Raw genomic sequence first — 23,684 nt, forward strand, 5'->3', positions numbered from 1 at the left:
CTTCGGCAGCGTGAGAAGTCTAATGTCAGTTTCAGACCTCTCAGGATGACCATCACCCATTAGTGACATCGGCGTGTTGGAGGAGCTGTGGCTATGGAGGGCTGCATGGGCGGAATGGGTTCTGCCTTACAGAGCTCAGGATTAGTTTGGGGGGTTGGGGAGCGAGGACAATACTACAGGTGAGCCTTAAGTGATGGCTCCCCAAATGTCAAAGATCGGGGGATACAAGGGAGGATGGGACAGCATTTGAAATGGGTTTCGAGGATCCGTCAGGAGCTGGAAGATAAAGAACAGAGCACAGAAAGGTGGGAGTGGTGGACAGGAGATGGAAGAGAGGGGGCAGGGGCAGGGGCCACTCTGGAGCTTGGAGCAAACCAGGGCCCTGGGAACAGAACAGCTTGTCCTTGGACCGGGTAGGTGGAGGTACACCTGGGAAGGCAAAGGAGCTGCAGGTGATACAGGGAGCAGAGGAGTCAGCTGAGGTCTGTGGCTGGAGGACATATGGCTAAAGACAGGGCTGAGGTAATGAGAGAGGTGGCACCTGGGAGAGGTGCCAGATCTCTCCGAAATCTCACTTCCTGGGTGTGCCTCGGGTCTCTCATGGAGAAGACAGGTTGGCTCCAAGCGGGGCCACCTGCTGATCTCATCCCTGGAAGCCATCCCAGGCTGGATCCTTTCCTCCCCGCTTCGGAAAGCTGGCACATGTCTGGGTACCCTGGCTGCCACTGGCTCTGCTGCTGCAGGGGCTCCTCTCCCCCTCCCCCGAGCCCAGACAGATCCCCCCACCTGTTCTCCCTAGCTGCCATCTTTTGTGTGTCCTACTGTTCCCTGTGTGGTCCCTGGAGCAGCTGGGCTGTACTCCTTGGTGGTGATGTGGGTGGGAATGTATAAGTAAATGGGGATTTGGGAGTGGAGTCAGGCTCAAAGGACCGTCTAGGCCTCAGAGGGCAAAGACTCTATCATTGTCAACCATGCAGCTAATCCGTGAATATGTGCAAAACATCTAGGTTGTGACAGGTCACTACCAGAGTCACTCCTGACTCCTGTGGCAACTGACTGAACACCTGCCTTCAGAAGTGGCTTCTAATGCCTGAGGTCCAGTCTAAGAAGCAGCACCCACAGTGCACCTTGGCAACTTGTCTATCCAGGGCAGGATGGCCTTACAGTCTTTCTCAAGGCTGAGGTATGAGGGGTAGGGTTTGCAATAAAAGGCCTAGGGATCAGGGCAGACCTAAGGGAGGATTTCTTGATTCTGTAAGGTGGATGCTTTAAGGTGCAGTATTGCTGACAGATGATACCTAGGAACCAGCTAGAGAGCTTGGTTAATAAAAGACTAAGGCTCTGGTCACAGTGGTCCAGCTGAAATGAAGGTGGGGGTTGTTCATAGAGCACCACTTGTCTCTTTCCTGTCCAGGGCTCCTGCCACTGCGGAGACAGACATTTTCCGTGCCCCTTTATCTAGCCTGGCACATCAACAACATACTTTGCTGGGGCCATTAGACGTCATCATGATCAGGCCTCATATCAGGAAGATGTGGAGTTGGCTTCTGGCCCTACGGTATTCATTCTGGGACCATCCCCATGGTAGGCAATTGTACCAAGCTTGGCTTCTTCCTGCTTAATAAATGAGGGTATTGCTTCAAATTCTGTTGGATCACTATGAGGATAAATGAAATATCAGGACACTTCTACCTTGTTGGTCCTCAATAATTAATATTCTTTCCTTTTCTGTCCCTGGGGGCCAGTACTGGAATAAGCCAGCTGGGAAGTTTGAAGAATGTTCCTGAGGCTTGTGTCTCAAGGACCGACCACAGGAGCCCAAGAGAATGCCCCACTTTTCGAATTTTACACACCGAGGGCTCTCTTGCTTATCTTGGTTCCAGGGCCTGCTTTTCCCATGAACGGTTTATAATCTGCAGCCCCAATTTAAAGGTTGAATAACACTCTGAAAGATCCTTGGGGGTTGGGGGGTGTCTTAGAATCTACCAGGTGAGTAGACAGACATACCTGTGTGGTGTAGGCATCAGAGGAGATGAGCCCACAGTGACAGGGACCAGGGCTGACATCTGACTCTGATTTTAGCCGGACCAACTAAGGTGTAGAGCTTCACAGAGGAAGTTAGTCAGTATCACACACATCCATCCTTGTGGCAGGACCCCAGCCCCAGCTCCTCCTCTTCTCATTCCCTCACCCGGAGGACAATTTAGCTCTGCCCACACTGCAATCCAATGGCTGTGCCTGCAGGGCGCCAACCACCTGTGCTGAGTGAAAAGCTCACCAGATCCTTCCAACGATCAGAAGGTGGCATGGCAGAGACAGGTGCTGGCCAGTGTTAGCTAGCATGTGGAAGCCCTAGAGGGAGTCTGGCTCAGGCTATGAGTCCCACAGACGCCTTACAGCGAGCCCACTGGCTCCTTGCTCCTGGGAAGGAAAGACACCACAGCCTGAAACACACCACTCCCCAGTTATTTTGAAAGGAAGTTTCCTGAAGGAAGGAGAGTTGCAGAACAGCAGCAGCAGCAGCAGCAGCAGCCCTGGGAAATCGTGCCCAACTTCCCTCGCAGCCATCATTCAGATCAGTTCTTTTCTCTTTGCTCAAGGTGCACGTGACAGGACAGTTCACGCAGAGCCCTTGCAGGAAGCTATGAGCATGCGCGTTCGTCACTGAACCGCTTTCATCCCTCCATAGGTTCCGTATGTCTGCAAGGCACGTCCTCATCAACAGCTCCTGAGGCGGGCTCAACAGTAACTGAGCTTGTTCCTTGGCTTCCAGCTGAGTAGGACTCCCTTACAAGCACCAAGCGCTCTTTATTCCACACAGAGAACACTGGAGAGATCCCAAGGCACGTGTGGCGCCTTCTGTAATGTTTTCACAACATGACGCCCACCCCAGAAAGCTCCCTTCCTCTCTACCTCCATCCATGCCCTACAACTCACCACCACCTCTGGTTATAGCTTTATAAAAACTCCAGCTAGCTCTAGTAGAAACTTCTGGGCTAAGCATAGTTGATGAACAGTACCGGGTAGGGTTGCCTAGGGATGAAGTTGAAGGAAATAATGGATGGAGCCCTCTCCAGACTTTCTGAAGCCGTGATTAGAGAGCAATTGTTGCTGGAGGTCTGATGTCATTACCTGGGTAACCTTGCCCATCTATAGTAATGTCAGGGTCACAGAGATGAAAAGGCTTTCTCTCACATTCCTCCCAACCCCTGCTGTCTTCTCTGCCTATTCTAAGCTGAAATCTCTGAAACATGGTCCTTTTGAGGTTAGTGTTAATTGTCAGCTTGACCAAATCTAAAAGTTACCTGGTAGTCAGGCCTCTGTGCATGCCTCTGGGGAGCTATCATGAACGTGTTCATTGAGGTGGGAAGACCTGTAGACTATTGGGGTTTCATTCCCTGGCTGGTAAGTGGAGGAGAAGAGCTGAGAAATTGTGTGCATCCATTAGCCTTTTCTTCTTGACCGCAGATGCCAGGTGACCAGCTGCTTCAAGCGCCCGCTGCCTTGATTTCCTGGCTATGATAACCTCTACCCTTGAACTGTCAGCACAGTTAAGCTCTTTCTCCCATAAGCTGCTTTTGTCAAGGTGCTTTACCACAGGAAAAGAAATGGAGACAGCTCCTTTTCCTCTTCGTTAAGTGGGTTCTCACTGTAAGAGGCTCAGGGCTGTCTCGATGGTCCCCAGCTTTCCTTCTGTTGAGCAGAATTCTGCACACCAGGTTGATGGCCTCATGAACTCATGCTTTGCGCCAGGTGAAGCATGAAGAGGACTCTCATCCTTCTTCTACCACAGCCTGGATTATGCCAGAAAGTGACTGACATATACATGGATTCTTATCTTTTCCAGAAGGATCGGTAAGTCTGTTTCCCTTCATGTACAGATTTGGAAGTCTCTTGGGTTGGAAGTAAATTTTTGAGACTTACCCCAAGTCAAGCTTTTTCCTGGGGGAATTGAGCAGGAAACATGAACATCTTAGATCCTGGTATGCTAGTTGATGAAGGTGATCATTTATTCCAGAAAACCTTGCCTCATTGTAGAATTCAGACTTCTGGCTGGCAGTCAGCTGGCACACCACTGACTCTGCCCAGAACCCTGGACTTAGGGGAAGGTTAAGGGGGAGGAGGTAGCTAGCTGAGCTAGCTCCCTTGGTCCTCCAAGAAACATAAAGACTCAATGATATTTACTAAGGAGGCTGGAAGAGACAAGGAAGACAGAGAAAATGGTGGTGGTTTAGTCAGGCAGTGGAGCAGATGCTTCTAGGGGAAGCTGGGTCAATTGACAGAATAAAGCTAAGAGAAAAGAAGTGGTGGTGGTGGAGAAGGAGGAGGAGGAAGAGGAAGAGGAAGAGGAGGAGAAGAAGAGGAGGAGAAGGAGGAGGAAGGGGAAGGAGGAGGAAGGGGAAGGAGGAGGAGGAGCAGAATAATAATAGCAGAAATCAAAGAGAAAATTACACGATGGTGGTTTCTGTGTTTGGGTGTGCATGTGTGTGTATGTGTATGTGTGTGCGAATGTATGTGCGCACATGTGTATGTGTGTATGTGTGTGCTTGTGTGCATATGCATGTTTGTGTAATAGGAAGTTGTGTTAGAGGTTCAACACAGGATCCTAATGCTTGGCATAGCTGCTCTTCTTATCTTTCAAGTGGAGACAAGGCTGACTCCCTAGGGGACTCTCAATGGGAGAGAACCATTTAGTGGAAGAATGTCAGGAGGCCCTGGCCTGCAGGATACCTGTCTTTGTTCAGTGTGCACACAGATGTGTCTGGCCATCAGCACCTTCTGTGAAGTCAAGCTAGATGTCTGCAAGGGTGGCTAGACATTTTGTCTTATCAAGAAGTTGCCCTTTGCGAGAGAGATCACCCACCAGTTGAGGTGACTGGGCTTGCAGGTTGACGTTACAGAGAACAATTCTAGTTGGACAGTTCAGCCCTTCATTGCCCAAAGCAGCAGCATTGGTAGTCCTGGGCTGCATTTTTCCCTGACTGTGTGGTTTAGACCTACAGGAGCTTGGGTCCTCTCTGGGAAGAACAACCCTTCAGAAATAAATCTCCTTGCTCTAGCGACTCCCAATTCCTTTGTGTCCCGACTCTGGGCCAGGCTTAGGATACATCAGTATTTTCCATTTCATGTCCTTTCCGCTGCTCACCTTTCCTTGCTGCAGAACCATCTGGGGCTTTGATTTGTTGCTGTTGTTGGAATGCACATTTTCTTTGTGTCACAGTCATCCCTTTCTCCTGTTGCCCCACATCATTGTTGAATCAGCTGCTCCTTGCACCTGGCTATGCCTCCTAGCCTGGGGATGAAAGCCTGGTGCCCAGTGGCCCTGCTCCATATGACAGCTCATCACTGCTAGTGTCTGGAAGACAGGGTCTGAGTCATCTGTGTCTGAGATGGGGGCTTGGAGAAGCCTTCATATCATCCCTGGTGGTCTGCTCAGTATCTTGGCAACCAACAGCTATGATATTCCCACAATTCCCTGGCTGATGGAGATCCTAGCTTCTGTCCTCTTGCTTCAGGCAGGACTGGCCCACAGCCAGTCTGCACAGATTGAAGAGGGGTGGTGGGTGTGGAAGAAGTCAGCTCCTTGAAGAAGTACAGAGAAAGAAGTCCTAGCATCTATCTTCCATGTTCTCCAGTTTGGAAATGTTCTCTGGGGTAACGAATTGGTCTGGCTTAAATCCTGCTTTCAGTCATTTGAGATGAACCTACCTTAGAAAGATAGGTCTGGATGTGTTCTCTTGGGCCATTGCTCATCAAGGCTGGTCTGGCCAGTCACCAGGGATCTCTGTGTGTTTCATAAGTATATCCATATGACTCAGGAATTTGGTTCAGGTCTTACAGACATTTTCATGTGTCAGTGCATGTGTGCCTGTGTGTGTGTGTGTGTGTGTGTGAGAGAGAGAGAGAGAGAGAGAGAGGGGTGTGTGTGTGTGTGTGTGTGTGTGTGTGTGCATGTGCCTGTGTGTGTACATGTATGGGTGACCACAGATGCATATGGAGGCCAGACGACATCAGGTATCTTCCTCAATCAGTCTTCATCTTATCTATCTATCTATCTATCTATCTATCTATCTATCTATCTATCTATCTATCTATCTAGGACAAGGCCTCTCTTTGGCCTGGAGCTCTCAGATTTATCTAGACTGGTTGGCCAGTAAGCCCTAAGGATCTGCCTGTCTCCACCTTCGCAGTGCTAGGGTTACAGGTATATACTCTCCTGCACAGCTTCTTAACGTGGGTTCTGGGGACTCGAACTTAGGTCTTCATGCTTTTTTGGCAAGCATATTACTGGCTGAGCTGTTTCCCAGCTCTGCTCATTCACCTCACACAACCCTCCATGGTAATAAATGGCAGTGGTATCTCAGATCAAGCACAGCCCTGGGGATTGTTCAGTAGGTGATGAGACTGTGGTATCAGTGAAGCAGGCTAAGATCTCTGCTCCATGCCAGAGAGATTTCAAAGCAAGGGAAGGTGCTGGTCTGCCCATGCTCCCATTTCCTGAGTTATTCATTTGAAAACACTCTGACTTTCTAGCCTCAGCCAGTCACTGTGCAGAGTATGGTGGTAGGACTGGGGTGAGGAAAACATGGGGCTTGTTTCCACGACGCCAGTGTCTTGAGAGAGACACGTGTGCAGGTGTATTCTACAATGCCATGTGATAACACCACAGATGACAAGTAAGAATGGTGACCATGCCTAGTGCTTCAAAGAGGACATTGGACAGAGGTGGCATTAGAACTGGGTCTCTGTAGGAACTCAACAGTTGACAGGAAAGGAAAGTTAGGGTACAGGGGGGAGGCTGGAGAGATGATTCAGTGATTAAGAGCATTTGCTGCTCTTCCAGAAGACCCAGTTTCAGGTTCCCAGCACCCATATCTGCTCTGACAGCTTACAAACACCTATAATTCCAACTTCAGAGGACTCAGGGATCTGACACTGTCTTATGGCCTCTTTGGACACACACACACACACACACACACACACACACACACACACACACACACACACCTTTCTTTTAAGCAGGAAAGAGGAAGAATGGCGTGAATCATCAGCTCAGGACCGACCCGGTGCGGTGGCCTATTGAGTATCGCCTGCAGGAGTATGAGAAGCTGGCAGAAGCAGGAAGATCAGTCACTCTGGCCTTCTCCTGCCTCTCCTTTTCAGAGCAGACCATACACCAGTGTGGGAGAGGTGCCCCTCCTATCCCTGCAAGGAAACATGCACCCAATTCTTCAATGATGAAGGAACACAGAGGGTTCAGAATGTGCAAGCCTTGCAGAGTTCTCCGGGCTCACTGTGCTCAGCTCAGTCTCTGCCCTGCCCTGTCTCTCCACGGCTGTCTGCTCTTCTATAGTCCTGCTGCGATCCACACCTGGATTAACTACTTTGCCAGGCCTTTATTTTCTTACAAAAATAAAAGTCAAATATAATGTCAGATAATCACAGATTAAGTTTGTATGTTTTTCCTTTCTTGCTTGCTGATCTGTCTTCTCTTATAGCGTAAGCCAGCCAGTCTCTTCTGGTACTACAGCACGGACTAGCTTGTTGTCATGTGCAACAGCCACTACGCCTGATGGTCTAGTATGGCCCAGCTGGCCATTCCGATACTGTGATGTGGACTACCCGGTTTATCTCAGTCGCTTTCCACAGGGTTTGTCTCCATGCGCCAATCGGCAGAATTTGAAGTTATAAAATGCACCGTCAGGTATTTCAATCAAGCGATGTGTGTGATCAGGGGTGGCCAACTGTGCTGGCTAGGTTTTCGCCATCCTGACACAAGCCAGAGTCGTCAGGAAAGAGGGGATTTCAACGGAGAAAATGCCTCCATCGGATTGGCCTGTAGCTCAGTCTACGGGGGCATTTTCTTGATGAGTCATGTGGAAAGGCCCTGCTCACTGTTGGTGGTGCCATCCCTGGGCAAGTGGACCTGGATTGAATTAAAAAAGTAAAGAGCAAGCCAGTAAGCAACTTCTCTATGCCCTCTGCTTTGGTTCCTGCCTCTCTGCTCCTGCCCTGCTTGAGTTCCTTCCTTAGCTTCCATCGATGACTGAGATAGGATCATGCAGGTCAAATAAACCCTTTCTTCCCCAAGTCCGGTTTGGTCTTGGTCTTTACCACAGGAACAGAAAACCTAATTAATACATCAACTCTGTATGCTGGAGCATGTTTCATGTCCTAGCTGCTGTTCAGAAAGGCTGGGGACATCCACTCCACCCCCTTGAGAATTCAACAGGCACAGCCAAGACTGTCCTCCATGTGCACTGAGCCAATTCGTGTTCTGTTCTACCAGAAGAGATCAGAGAGAACGGCTTATTGTCTGAGCCTGAGTTCCCAGGTGCCCCAAATGTCCTCATTCAAGATTTAGAGGCAAGGGAACATAAATCCATCCAGCTCTGGGGCCAGAGGAGGGTGGATGTTGGTGTTCGCTCTTTAATCAATAGCATTAGGCTTTTGGATGGACAGTTCTTAATTTGATAATCTCCCCAAGGAGTCATTGCTTTTGACATGGATGTATTACATGGTTTCCTGGCTACCAGGGAGACCGGGCCAGTTTCCCGGTGGAATGGGAATGTTGTTCTCTTCATGTTCTCTTTGTTTCCGGATCCAGCAAGGGGCTTGGTTTGCATCACAGCGTTGAAGATTTAAAGCTGGAACGCATCTTGGTCAGTTCACATCTCTGCTCCCAGAAAGACCACCCAAGGTTCTGGTAAACCATCCTCACCAAGCGAAAATGCTCACTGCATCCAAAAAGAACCAGATGTCTCCTCGTGGGTGGGCGGTGGGACATTGGCACTGAGGGTGAAGACCGCAAGGGTCAGTGTCCCCTCAGACTGGGCTGAAGCAAGGAATGGGCAGGCGATGTCCGGTCAGATCTCAGGACGACCTCTTCTTTGACAGAGGGCTGCACCCTGCCGCTCTTCATCCCATCTCTACTAAAGTCATTCTCTATTTTCCCGTCTGGAGTGTTAGCTGTAAGAGTAGCAACAAACAGGGCCTTTTGGATTGTCAAATCCTCTGCCGAATTATTGATGTAAAATCATTATGAGTGGACAATAGCTAGGATATATAAAGAGCCCCCCCAAATTAACACCCCACCCTGAATCTTCCAATCTATATGTGTGTTAGTGAACATGAGAGACACTAAGAGTTCTTAAGCGATGGACCACATATGGCCAAAATATATATATAAAAGTTCAAACATCTTTAGTAGTCAGAATTCTGTAAATACTTCAATAATTATTGGCAAGTCCTAAAGCTATTTGAGATTCTATCTAATTCTAGGTAGAATGGCTACAATTGAGAGACAGACAGATAGACAGAGAGAGAGAGAGAGAGAGAGAGAGAGAGAGAGAGAGAGAGAGAGAGAGAGAGAATGGTAAGGATGTGGGGCACAAGAACCCTTATTCACTACTAGTTGGAGTGTAAACTGATCAAGTCATTATGGAAATCAATATAGGTTCTCCATAAACTAAAAATAGGACCTCCATGGCCCTTGCTCTACTACTCCTGGGTGTATACACAAAGGACTCTAGGTCCTACCACAGAGATATTTGTTCATCTGTGCTCATTGCTGCATTCTGCACAATGGCTAAGAAACAGAGGCAACTTAGATGCCCATCCACAGGTGACTGGGTAAAGAAAATGCACACACATACACACAGTACACACACACACACACACACACACACACACACACACACACACACACACTGAAAGGAAGAAATCCATTGCCACATCAACACAAAAGTAATGCAAAGAAAATTAAATTTAAAAGCAACAACAACAAAAACCTGGGGAAAAAGTTATTCTTGAGCTCTAAAGTACAAACTAGACATGTATTTTCCTAAATTCGTGCTTCAAAGATTCTATCCTAGTCATTTTAAACAATTTTTACCTGACACTTTGTTCTTACCAATCTCCAGGCCATTGTCTGTGAAATGCACCCCTGCCTGCAAGGCTGCTGTGAATAATCACTTATGCGAGGTGATCCTCACGGGCACTGCTCCCTAAACAAGCACACTGTGTAGATATGAAGCACAGTAGAATTGTCAATGTTTGGTCTTCATCTAGTGATCATCGTTCTTTCAGTTGTCAATTATAACGGAGGACCACAGAGAGAGCTCTGTGCTCAAGGCCTGGGCACTTCCTTCACTTGGGACAGTGACTGCTCCAAGAGCTGAGCACAGGATCCTAAAGGGCTAATTAGAGCTCGTCTTTAAGAACTCTTGTTTGTGTGCAAGGGTTGAGGACTGGAAGGCGAGCCATGACTCAGAGTAGTGCAATCATAATAGTTTCCCGTCAAGAAGGAAGAACAAGAAAATAGGATAAAATAAGACTGTCTACAGATGAAAACAGAGGCAAACAGAAGACACGGGTCTCTCTTGAGCCCTGGTGGCTGCTGGATTCCTAGAGTTCTTCCTTTAGACTTTGACACTCCAGTTGTCTTCAACACGTAAACCCACATTTTGCTTAGAGTCAGCCATAGCCAGTCAAAAAGTCATTCTTTGTCTTGTTTTTTAAAAAAAATAATTATTTCTTTATTTCACATATATGTACACAGTAGCTGTCTTCAGACACACCAGGAGAGGGCATCAGATCCCATTACAGATGGTTGTGAGCCACGATGGTTGAACTCACAACCTCTGGAAAAAGAGTCAGTGCTCTTAACCACTGAGCCGTCTCTCCAGCCCATTCTTTGTCTTGTATTTTTAAATTTAGTCTCTGTGATGTATTCATTCAAGGTTTATTGAACATGAATGGCATCGCTATGAAGTAAAGGATTCAGCTCATCTTCCTGAGAAAGAACTTCTAGGTCTTTGGGGTTTTCCAATGGTGGCAAATTCATGTTGCATATTTCCCTTTGTTGGTACAGGTACCTTGGACCACATCTGAGTTCATACTGAAATGACTGAGGAAGGAGCTGCTTATCTGCAGACCTGTCATCTGTTTAGAAAGTGGGGCTCCAAGCCAGATCAGGGGAAGGACAGTCAGTTTTATTCATGGATATAGCTCCTGGTAGGTCAGTCATGCTCTAGTGGATGACCCTGTATCCATGAGTATATGTGTAAATTGGACCTGGTGAGTGTGCTGTCTTTTATGCCAACTTGACACAAGCTACAGTCATCGGAGAAGAGGCAACCTCAATTGAGAAAATGCTTCTATAAATTTGAGTTATAGGCAGACCTATAGAGTCTATAGGTATACCTATAGGGTATTTTCTTAACTAGTGATTAATGGGAAGGGCCAGCCCATTCTAGGTGACCATCCCTGGGCTGGTGGTCCTGGGTTCTATGAGAAAGCAGGCTGAGCAAACCATGAGGAGCAAGCCAGTAAGAAGCACCCCTTCATGGCTTCTGTATTAGCTCCTGCCTCCAGGTTCCTGCCCTGCTTGAGTTCCTGTCCTGACTTCCCTCAGTGATAGACTATAATGTGGAGGTATAAGCTGAATCCTCTCCAACTTGCTTTTGTTTTTGGGTCACAGCATTAGAAACACTCACTAAGACATGACCTGAAGACATCTCACTAGACTCTACTCCCTAAAGGTTTCATTCCCAACCTTGTGCAAGGATTCAGGGACTCAGCCTACACACATGGATCCTTGGGAGACTCAAACCATAGCAGCTCCCTATCTGATTTGCTGGTCTCTGGTCTTACTATGTTACCACATTCCCTCCCTCCCTCCCTCCCTCCCTCCCTCTCTCCCTCCTTCCATCCCTTCCTCCCAGAGTCAGTGACTTTATGGGTTTCTTGTCTCACACCCAAGAAGGATAAGAAAATGTAGACAAGAAGTGATCAGAGAAAGCATAGGGTTCTTAAGGAAAGGTGAGAGTGGGAGGGGCTGCAGTATTGGGAGGAGGAGGAGGAAGAGGAGGAGGAGGAGGAAGTGGAGGAAGAGGAAGAGGAGGAGGAAGAAGAAGAGGAAGAGGAAGAGGAGGAGGAAGAAGTAGAGGAGGAAGAGGAGGAGAAGGAAGAGGAGGAAGAGGAAGAGGAGGAGGAAGTAGAGGAGGAGGAGGAGAAGGAGGAAGAGGAGGAGGAGGAGGAAGAGGAAGACTACAGCGTTCTTCTGCCTAGAGGGCTTTTATGGCTCTTATGGTGGGAACTGGATGGAAACTGTGGTCATCTTTATTGAACTGGTCGTTTTTGAGCCCACCACAAGCTGAGCAATCTATCTGACTTATGCATGCTCCCTGAGCCCAACCAGAGCTTGTCCATCAAGGGATGGTTCAGCTGTGCTACAGGATGAACTCCCGATTCACCATGAGAGCCCTGTCATTCCATGCCTAAGGGGAACTTTCTTCTGTTTCATTAGCCTCTTAAACTTCTCCTCCACAGTCTGTACTCTCATAAATGTTACAGTCGTTAACTTATGGTTTGCCTTCCCACCAAGCCACATCCTCCAGGAGAGAAGGGACCATGTTTGTTTTGTTAACAAGAGTACCAGAAATATTGGGTCATCAGTGCAATGGGCTTTCGGGATTACTAGAACCAATGTGAAAACATTAAGCAAGTTAAGAGGAAGCCCTTAAGACAGCACTACGGCGAGTCAGAGAGAGGAAGGCCTTTAAGAGGGAAGGCGCCCAGGAGCAGGCCAGGCCTTCTCTGTGGTGAGAATGAACTGAGGAGGAGGAGGGGGGAAGGGAAGGAGAGGATGAAAGTGTACAGCTAGTGTAGGGACAAGAGCAGCTCACTTCACCCAGCTGATTGGCTTACAGAATGAGAAGACAGAGGGCAGCGAGGGAAAAGCCTTGAGGCTAGAACTTGGAGGGTGTGAAATATCCAATTAGTTGGTGGCCAAGGGGAGCCATTGGAGATTTTTGAACAGGTGAACTACATAATCAGTTAAACTCCTCCTGCTGATTCCTCCCCTCCCCTCCCCATCCCTTCCTTTTCCCCATCTCTTCTCTCCTGTTCTCCTTTTGTCCTCTCCCTTCTTTCTCTCTTTCTGATAACAAGAATTATGATGAGCAACACGACATTAGGAAGGAATAGAGACCGCAAGGGGACGTCTATAACTTGGAACACTATCCAAACATTTGGGTCTTGGGTTTGAATGGGAAGGAGGGGGCGTCCATCACGAGAGCAAAGGTATAAAACAGACAGCACAGCCCAGGCCCAGGCCTGACATCTGATTACTTAGGGAAGATGAAAGAAAGAGACTACGGGAGAATGAATCAGCTCTTTCAACTCCGTTTCCCCCCAAGGAGGACGGTATCTTTATTAAGTATCACCAGAGAGTAGATTTGGTAGGGAGGCTGGACTGAGTCAGGGAGGGGAGAGAGAGCATTTGGAATGAGCTCAACCTTTATGGCCACATGAATGCAATACCTCATATTCTTTGATCAAGAAATTCAGAGACCTCTTTCCCGCTGTGCTTGGGTCCTCTGGGAGCCTCTGCCAGTCAAGAGGATGGGAGATCCATCTTCTTCACTGAGATTTCCCCCCACTCCTGTAATAAATAACAATGCTAAATTGCAAGCCTATGGGGGAGGGGGGGACCAGAACTCAGCTCCTCGATCCTGCTATTGTGTTCACGAGCTGGGTAATTAGTGTCTGATAGTTTTAAACAGATGGGTCTCTCTGGCAGCAAGGATTACGGCTTGAAATCAATCCTGAACAAATATTATATTAATTTCCCAACTCCCTCTCTCTGTGGACAAAATGAGTTCTTTGCCTGCGAACACTGTAATGACGAGGACATTAATATTAGATCAGTTAGAGATGAAACGGAAGTGGTAGAGGGGAAAGAAGGGATGGGACTTACCAAGGATTGAGGGGAAGAGGCAGATGCTAAAAGTTTCATAGGGCTGGATGTGGGAAGAGGAATTCTGAGAACACCCTGGGTTGGTGGGGCTACTGCGGGCGGCTCTTCTGGGTCCTGGGGCTCTCCAACCGTTCTGGTTCAGCTTGACATTGGCACCTGCTTTGATAACACAGAGGGCTTGTCAGGCGGGCTGGGTAGCCTCTGATGTTTGTTTCGTCTTTGAGGAGAGACCAGTTGCACATAAATAGGTCTGCAGGGGGCCTGGCTAGACTTCTGACTTTCCAATCAAACTCAGCAATCTACAATTCAAAAACAAACTGGGCTGCCTGGAGCGAGCCTGCAGCTTCTCCCGCTTCCCCAGCTTCCAACACCTGAGTAGCTCAGCCTTTTCCTCCTACCTAGACAGCTAAAAGAGAAAACCTGCTATCTAAAGCCCCACCCCCACTTACGGGTGAAAGATGAGCCTCTCTCTCCCTGCCTTAGGTGAGAAATAGAGGTTTAAGCGTACAGTCGAATGCTAATGCTAATGCGGTCCCCCTCCAATTCTCTTTACCTTTACAGCCCTCCCCCTTTTTAAATCTTTCATAAAGCCTTACCTACCTAGCCAAGCGTGGTTCAGGCTCATATTAAAAATACGGCATTAAGCGACAAACTGTGAAAAGGGCACAGACCTTGTGGGTGATCCTGCTCTGTGTACCTCAGTTTCCCTATTGGCAGGATAGGACTCTGCCTTCATTCCCACGAGTGGGGTTAGGAAGATTCAGTACGTCAATGTACGCCTAAATTCACAAGGCCAAGTGGGGCCACAGAAAGGTGCAGCTTCTAATACTGACCCCCTGGGAATAGGGAGTAGTGGAGAGAGAGAATCCTCCTGCAAGTGAACTCAGAGGCTGGATGCAAACAATACCAATGTAGAGTCCCACGGGGGAGTCTGTTGTAGTGACATCATCTTGTGAACAGAGGGGCTTGGAGGACTGGCCTGCAGAGGGAAACAGACTAGCTGATGTGAGTTCTGGGTCTTACCTGACTTGCTTAGCGGACATGATAGCCTGCCATGACTTCATGTATGCTGGGTCAGAGACAAAGGACTTTGTCACACAGCTGAGGAAGCAGCCAGAGGGGGAAAGGTTCCTCTGCCCTGCTTCCAACAGCAGGATTGGAAGATGGTTAGGTGACAGGTGAGAGGCATGGTCCCATGCAGTTGGGTGTGCTCCTAGAGAGAACTTCAGAGACTTTGAGTCTCTTTTGAGAGGGAGAAACCTGGCTTTACTTTTGCCCTTTGCCCCAGAAAGAGATGTTTTAAATATTAGGCACTTAGCTTCTTTCCCTTTGCTTTGGAGAGACTCCATCTCCATCTCCCAAGGCTGTTGGCTATATAAACATCCTTGAGGAGATAGTTCCCAACAATTAATTAGCAGGCTGTGCAAATTCAAGAGGCCTAGGGAAAATTACCTCCCAAGGGAAGGCCATCTCTAGGAGTAGGGCAGAAAGCTCTCTGAACCTGAGAGTCTGTTTGTGACTTCAGCAGGAGAACCATAGGCGTACATGTGCATGAACACACACACACACACACACACACACACACACACACACACACACAACCACTCCACCCCCATCTTAGTGAAAGGTCTTCACCACTTAATGTGGCATAGAGCAATTTAACATTGAACTATTGATGGGCATCAGCAGGAAGTCATTAGAAATATAAATTCTCAGGCACTAGTGGAGCATTAGAAATTCTAGTGGTGAAGGGTATCTTGTCCTTCCTGGTGAGTCTAATGCTCATTTTAATTTGAGACCTCCAGACTAGCTCTTTCCCAGTCTTGTTCTTGCTGGTCAGCCCCCCGTTATCTCTCAACAGTTCTCAATGGTTCCCTTGATGTTCCTTTTGCCTAGAACTCTGCTTCTTCCCAAAAATTCTCATAGATGAGTCTTACTTATTCTCATTTCCTAGCTAGGAATCACCTCCTCCAGGGAGATTTCTCTGAACTCCATTCCCAAGTTTCTGCAAGTCCTCTTCACGTATCGATTTATTGATTTATTTATGTTTGTGTGTATGCATACTGGAGCACATATGTGTGCATGCAGGTACATGTGTATATGTCTGGAGGTGCATTCGTGTGTGCATGCAGGTACGTGTGTGCATGCAGATGCACACGTGTGTGTACGTTTACACATGTGCATGAGTATGGAGGCCAGAGGAAAACATCAGGTGAAGTGTCATCCACCAGGTCTTTCCTTGGCTTGGAGCTCACTTCTTAATTAACGGAGGCTGGCCGGGATCCATTTGTCTCTGATTCCTCAGCGCTGGGATTGCAGGCACAAGTCACCACGCCTGCCTGTCTGTGGGTTCTGGGAATGAACTCAGGTCTTCTTGCTTATGCAGCAAGCACTTTGCCAACGGAGCCATTTCCTCAGCCCCCCCCCCCCATTTTAATGAGTTGGTACCCTCTCTCTTCCTCCATATAGAAATGACCCACTATCATTGTCCCTATTACCTAATCGTCACCCCCAAAGGCCCCATCTCCTAAGACCATGGATTTGGGGGTTAGCTTTGGGGCTGGAAACAAACATCAGGCCTCAGCGTTCTAGTCCAACCTCCCACCCCAATTCACATCCCTCTCATATGCAGGGTCACTTAGTCCATCCCATAAGTCTTAACTCATCTCAGCTTTGACTTCAAAGTCTGAGATCCAGAGTCCCATCTAAATACCATCTAAATCAGATATGGATAAGACTCAAGGTATGATTCATCCTGAGGCAAATTGCTCTCCAGCTGTGAACTTGTGAAATCAAACATTACTTGCTTCCAAATTTCTATGGTAGAGCAGGCATAGAATGGCTGTTTTCATTCCAAGAGGGATAAATAGAAAAGAAAGGGGTCACAGGTCCCAAGTAAGTCTGAACCACATGCAGGGTAAACAAGAGTAAATTTTAAAGCTCTCTCTGGCTTGGTGTCCTATTTTCCACATATGAAGTCTCATAGACTCCGGGTGGTCCTATGCCGTGGCCTTGCTGGTGCAGATTCTGTGACCTTACTATGCACGCATCTCTGCGTAGTTCACAGTCTCTATGCACTGGCAGAGATGGGACTGTGTGGAGCAAGTGGACCATGCCATCCGACAAGAGAACTGGTAAGGTTGAAGCAGGTTCAAAACCCCTGGGGAATCTCAGAATCTCAGAATCTCTGAGAATGGTAGGCATGAAATCAGTTTCCTGCTGAGCTCTACCTGTCCTGGAAGACACCCCATGGAGAGGGCCAAGGCAATCAGTCAAGTAGGGACAATACCTGAAGTTCTTTCCCATGCTAATAGGGCATCCCTAACAATCTCAGATTGAGCCAATGGGAAGCATCTACCCCAGGAACCCACCCTGCTTCCAAAATATTCGTAAGGGCTACATGAAATAAGGCACACAAATTGTTGTCTGAGAGTGGCTGTTTTAACACTCTGGGGTAGAGTTTTCTCCTACTGAAGCATCATTGCTAAACCTCGGATCTGCCCAGCAAGCCGGGCCTGTGCCCCTCTGCCCACAAGTACTCACTGCTGTTCATTCCCCATCACTTACTTAGGGGCTCTGGCTCTGGATTTATCCTGCCAAACACCCACTGCTGCCACTAACATAGCCGCTGCTATGGTAGCAGGAAAGACAGTGGCTATCTGCCCTGTCCGGGCTTCCATTTAGAGAACTGTAACACTTTGGCCTTTCAGGCCAGACCAAAGCCACCAGGAACCTTTTGTTCCGGGCTATGAGATCCTTGTATTGAATTCTGTCTCCCCTGAGTGGCTTGCCGGTGGCCCTTGGTCACCCCAGTGGCAAGGCAGACACAGAGCAGGACAGGATTGTACAGGTTTGTCTACTATCTGTGCTTGCCAGAGGGGTAGCCACCATGTCTATATGACTTCTGGCCCTGCTGGAGCCAACCTGAGGACAGCCAAGGGAGGTTGGTGGTGGTCCTGGGTAGTAAGTATCCAGTCCCCTTAGACATCTATCACCTCTTCTTTGAAGCCACTCTGCTTGTAGGCCTGGATCTCTGACCTTTGGAAAAATGGCTCCAAGAATCTACTATTCCTCAGTGGTTGTGACAAGCAGCACCTGTATAGAGTCTCCTCTTCTCATGGAGTGGGCACTTGGCCACACCCTGGGTATTTTCTCTCTGACATGGTTTCTTAATCCTTCCTTCCTTCCTTCCTTCCTTCCTTCCTTCCTTCCTTCCTTCCTGTCTGTCTGTCTTTCCTTTACAACACAGGCTGAGGATTCTCGAAGTCCTTTTGATTAGAAACTCTGTCTTTAAATCATTCCTATTGTCTCACATTCTGTCACAACCATTCAAGAGAGTTCAAGTCGCGTCTTCAATACTTCTCTTGGAAATGTCTTCAGCCAAACATGCTATTTCATAGCTCACAAGTTCTTCCTTCTACAGAACACCAGAACATGAACACAATCCAGGCAAGGTCTTTGCCGTTTTTTTGTTACAAGAATCGTTTTTCCTCTAGTATCCACTGAGATATTCCCTGTTTCTAAGACCTCTGAGAATAGCCCTTACCGCCCATGTTTCTCCCAACATTCTGTTCATGACCATTTGAGCTACTCTCTGAGAAGACTCACGTTTCCTCTAGAGCTCACCTCCTTTTGAGCCCACTCCATGGCTGGTGTTCTTACAGCGATGTGGGATTTGACTGGCAAGTGCCTCACAATCCCTACTTCCACAGCTTTAGGTATTTGACATAACATTTGTGGTTTCCCAAGCCAGATGATGGATGGTGGAGCATAGCCCATATCCCAGCTACCTCTGAGAGAGTTCTGCAGTAGTAGGTGTGCTCCCTACCCAAAGCAGGCTTGGGCTTACTCAACTCCATGGAGACAAAGGCCCACTGGCAGTCTGCTAATCTGGGCATAGGCTCAGAAGGTCCCTGCCCCCACTACAGCAGCTCCTCCCTTGTCCTTTCTCCTCCCCTCCCCACTACTCGAGCTACATAAGCTAGCTGTGCTATTTCAATAAACAAGCTGTCTTAGGAAACAGTCGATCATTCCCGCCACACTCATTGCTGCCTGAGACCCTGCTCTCCAGTTCCTCTGCATCCTGTGACTGCTGGTGCCCAATGGCCCATCAGTCCCACTGCTAGAGACCCATTTTTTGTTCTAGTCTACTGAGGCTGCTATCCCAAATGCCACCGACTGAGTGGCTTTTAAGCAACAGGAATGTATTACCGTTCATCATCGTGTAGATTTCGAAGTCTAAAATCAAGAGCTGGAAAATCCAGCATCTGGTGGGGGCTGCTGCCTGGTTCAGAGCTGTTCTTTCTTACTCTGTCTGCTCCCTGCAGGATGTAAAGGGGAAAGATTTGATCCAGGGACTCTTTCACAAGGATGCTAATCCTGTTCTGGTAGAATAGTCACCTCCCAAAGGTTCCCTCTCCTATTGCCCATCACTCGGGGGGAGAGTTTTAACACATCACTGCTGTGGTGAACACAAGTCAGATGAAACACCACTGGGCTCTTGACTTGGAAGCCGTGTGAGCAGGGACCACCTGGTCTTGTCACTCAGTCCTGTACCCCTGGCACCAAGGAGGTGCTTGTTGGTACTTGTTGAAAAAATATTATTTCACTTAATCCAAGCCAGTTGGGATGGAGACTGTAGAGGATGCCACAGGATGGGGTAGGGCTCCATTAAGAACGCTGAACCTTCTACATAAAGATGTGACTTCCTGGGAACACATGGGTGAAACTCCTGCCCTACTCTATCAGAATCCAGGGGACCGTCTAAGGGAAAAGAGCAAAGTCCCCAACCTCCCACCCTTTGGGACACATTGTTCAGGTCAGCATATCTCCTAGGGCTATAGGTCATGATCCTGTAGGTAAGGAAGTACTGTGTCGATGCTAGAAGACTGGAGAGAAGAAAGGGAAGAGAGAAAAGTAACTTCCTAAACTAACATCATGGCGCTGGGACTCCACGTATTTGTCTTACTTAAGCATCACTTAACAACCTTGTATGACAGTTACTCCTTTCTCTTTCTTACAAATGAGACGTACAGAAGCCTAAAAGGGTAAAGAAAGCTTTTAAGAGCAGAGCATTCATGGGGCTTCGTGACTCTTCTCTCTGGGAATACACTTAAGAAGGAGTTGTCGGAAGCTAAAGGCTTTGCTGGACCAACATGAGTGTGTGAGTGAGAAGACCCACTTCTCCACAGGCACTACGGCATAAGCGGAGGGCTCAAAGACCCCTACAAGCAGCTCACATTGCTGTCCTCCTCTGTGCCATCCCCTATAAAGTAAAAGTGACATTAGGTCTTAGATCTTTCAACATCCCTCTCAGATCTGGCACGTCCCAAAGACCCTGTAGACTGCTTCCATAACCTACTGATCCCGAGAAGAGAGAGCTGAGCCAGGCTCATCATGCCTAGCCGGGAGTGAAGGGTAGATCCTTAACGACATTCTTCATAGGCCATCCCTACAGCGTTCTACTTCATGTCTAAAACAAAGAATGGGAGTGAGGATAGGTGGGTAAGGAATTTGAGAAAGATGGGCACTCTCACCTCTGCCTTTGTGTTCATTAGTAGGTGTTCTAAAGCCCAAAATTAACCTGTAAGGCCCACGTGCCCAGGAATCAGGGAACTTCCTGGAATGATGGGAATTGTAGTTCTGAGAAATAACAAAGCCTCATGGGAAAGTACGGTGGCCTATAGGTCCTTATAAGCCCAGGCCATTCCAGCTGGGAAATTCCAGAGAATGGTCCTGAGCAAAGTCCATCTCTTAGTGAATATTTAATATTTTAATAAATGTTTGCTTTAAATGGCAGAGTTGGTTTTTCTAATGAATGATAGGATCTGCAATGTAGCCCTTTAAACTCAACTGTGGCTACTCAGTGGAATCTCCTGGAAAATATGAGCTCAATTTGGAAAATGTGGATGACCAAATCTATTCACTAAGATGCAGATTAATTGGCTTAAACTTTGGGATTTTTTTTCTTACAGAGCAGTGGGGCCTTTCAAAACTGTATGGTTCTTAAAAACCAACAACAACAACAACAACAAAAACGGTATGTGTATATCCATTTATGTGTGTGTGCATGTGCACGTGCATGTGTAAGCCAAGGGTTGATGTCAACTGTCCACCTTTTTTCGACATTTATTTTTTTGGCGGTGGGGTGAATTCCTGTCTGTGGAAATCAGAAGATAACCGTCAGGAGCTGATGCACTCCTACCGCCGTGATAGATCCTGGATATTGAACTCAGTGAGTTGGCTGGACTGGCTGTCCCACAGGCTCTAGGGGACCTTCTTGTGTCTGTCTACAGTGATGTTCTAGGCATATATTATGTGGGTTCTGGGGCCTCAGAGCCTCACGTTTACCTTATAAACACTTTGTCCCCTGGAGTTTTCATGTTGGTCTATCTTCCCAAATGCCAAATTTTCTGTGACTATAGGGTGGTGGCCCCGAAAGACAGGTAGGAAGAAAGGTGACAGCATGGCAGGCAACGTGCCATCCACCAATCAGGTCTAAGGGAACTAGGGCTCTTAGGTAGCTCAGTAAGATGCGGGTCTGAGCTACTTAGCAAGGAGAGGCCGTTTACCTGGACCTGGGTGTCCTGAAGCCAACTGTTGCATCCTTGGAGTGCTCATCCTTTATTTGGTCATTAGAGTGAGGGTATGGGATGGTGACAGTTCAGTGTGAGTGGAGTCAGTCCCCCTCCCCCGAGAATGTCTGTAGTGTGAGGCCCTCCCCTATAGCACTGGCTAATAGGCTGCTCCGAGCTATGCAGCTGGGACACAAAAGACTTAAAATCTCTAGCTACAGCTGCCCAGAGTGTGTTGGTGGGAGAGGACAAACTAAATCCCTGTTTTCACTCCTTCCCCCCAAATGGAGCTCACATAAAGCCTTTAAACCATCAGCTTTTATCTGTTTTTAGTGTCCAATTTAGGGCTTTGCAGGGGCTCCCTCCAGGGCTCTCTCAATGGATTTATATCACAGCCAGATAGCATCTTCGAAAGCTCATCTGAGCTGGAAAATAGAGAAACATCCTTCTCCATTGTCAAGTGACAAGCGATGGTACCCAGGCTGCTGGTGAGAGTGCACAGGGAATCTACTCTGAATGCCTTGGCTGGGGTGTGCCTTGCGGGGGAGGGGGCAGCTGGGTAAGGTGGGGGGCACTCCTAGCAGGGATCTGAACTGCCTTCCTTTTTTGGGGTATAGACTCTTCAATCCTGCAAATCTTGAAACAAAGACTTCCCTGTCCTCTCGGCTTGTCACCTGTAGGCATGAAGATGTCAGCTCCCTGGCCAACCACCAGGTGCCATTTATAAAGAAGTGTGCAGGAAGTGTGTGTGTGTGTGTGTGTGTGTGTGTGTGTGTGTGTGTGTGTGTGTGTGTGTGTGTGTGTGTGAAGATGCCTGCTCAGGCTTGCCTGGCAGGAAACAACAGCTCTCTTCTGTATTCTAAGCTGGCTTCTTTTGCATCCCGCGGGAGCTGCATTAACCCCTGTGTTCTCTGGGTAGGGCACTCGTGGGCTCTTTCTTTCCATACATATTCACTGAGCATTTACTATGGACCCAGTAGCATTGGGGATATGATGCCTGCTTCAGGTTGCTCATAATGAGCGTGAGAGGTGGGAAAAGCAAACATGAGATATGGGGCAGTAATCAGAGGTGAAGCAAGTGCTACAAACCAAAGTGGTCAGAGCCAGAGCTTGGCCTGTAGGCTCAAGGGTCTCCCCACAGTGACAGACCGGAACTGTGAGCACCCCAGGCAGAAACATGCAGCAGAAGCTTCTTTCCCTGAGACTGAGGTCTTGAGGATTCGTAGGATTCCCAGGACATTCCTGGTTTATGCCTGTTGTCCTGGCAACAATTTCATTCTGAAAATGTCAGTGTTGGGCTGACAAACAGGTGTAAATCAGAACCATTCCTGAAAACCTAAGAATGTCATATTCACAGGGCATGTGTTATCCAGGCTGAGACTCTATTTTGTGAAGCTAAGTTCGTATACCTGGCGTGTGTGTGTGTGTGTGTGTGTGTGTGTGTGTGTGTGTGTGTGTGTGCTTATGCGCATGCATGTGTATGGTATTTGTGCACCTGGCGTGTGCATATGGTATATATGATATGGTGTGCGTATATGTATTATGCTATGTGTAATGTATGTGTGTGTATAGTATGTGTATGTTTATGTGTGCATGTATGTGTGTATATGCATGTAGATGGTGGGTATGTGTAGTGTGTAGTGTGTGTATATGTATGTATGCTGTGTGTATGGTATGTTATGTATGTATGTGTATACAGTGTGGTATGTATGTATGTGTGTTGTGAATAGTGTGTGTGTTGTGTATGTTTGCTCTATGTGTACATGTTGTACATGCATTATGATAAAGGAGTGTTTTGTACAATGCGTGTTCTTGCTCTGGTAGAGATGATAAAATTGACCTTGTGGTTGGAAATAATGATCATAAACATAAGAGAATTCGCGAGAGCTTCTCGGACCTTATCAGTTCACTAAACTGGAGTTCAGAAAGAGAAGGGAGAAGGAAAATGGAGAAGACAACCGTGGAGTGGTTAGGAGGACCCACAAACCCTGTGACACATGCCACACCGGGCACTGGCTCATTCTCATATAAAATCTGGGAAGTGGGTTAGTACACACACTTTCCAGATGAGAAAACTGAGACCTGGGAGATCCCATAACTGCCAGACACAGGAGATAAGTAGCAGATCTGGTCTCCGGATCCGACTCAACACAGAGCAGCAGGACTTGAGTGGCCCTGGGTGAGGCTGTGCTGTGGTGGCTCCAGCTGCTTCCTCCTCTATTCTCTCCACAGTCCGAAGTTCCCAAGGGCCTCTCACAATCCTCTGGGGATCTCATTTCCTGGAAATGTCCTACAGCATCTGTCTTAGCCTCCAATCCGTTTGTCCTTCCTGATTTCATCCTGAAGGA

The 23,684-nt window shown here is 47.8% G+C and overlaps 1 long non-coding RNA gene across 2 annotated transcripts; it reads right to left on the reverse strand.

The window, feature by feature from the left end:
* Positions 1-13,172: 13,172 nt before the first annotated feature.
* On the reverse strand, positions 13,173-20,371 carry LOC102555063 (uncharacterized). Of its 2 annotated transcripts, none has more exons than XR_015628195.1 (4): positions 20,299-20,371; positions 18,974-19,083; positions 13,763-13,918; positions 13,173-13,447 (listed from the first exon to the last, which is right to left on the reverse strand). It is a non-coding gene; the product is annotated as an uncharacterized LOC102555063 (long non-coding RNA). The 2 variants fall into 2 exon arrangements; XR_015628194.1 differs by having other exon boundaries at positions 13,763-13,921.
* Positions 20,372-23,684: the final 3,313 nt, after the last annotated feature.

Source organism: Rattus norvegicus, chromosome 8 (genome assembly GCF_021556685.1).
Source record: "Rattus norvegicus strain SHRSP/BbbUtx chromosome 8, alternate assembly SHRSP_T2T, whole genome shotgun sequence".
NCBI classification, from domain to species: Eukaryota; Metazoa; Chordata; class Mammalia; order Rodentia; family Muridae; genus Rattus; species Rattus norvegicus.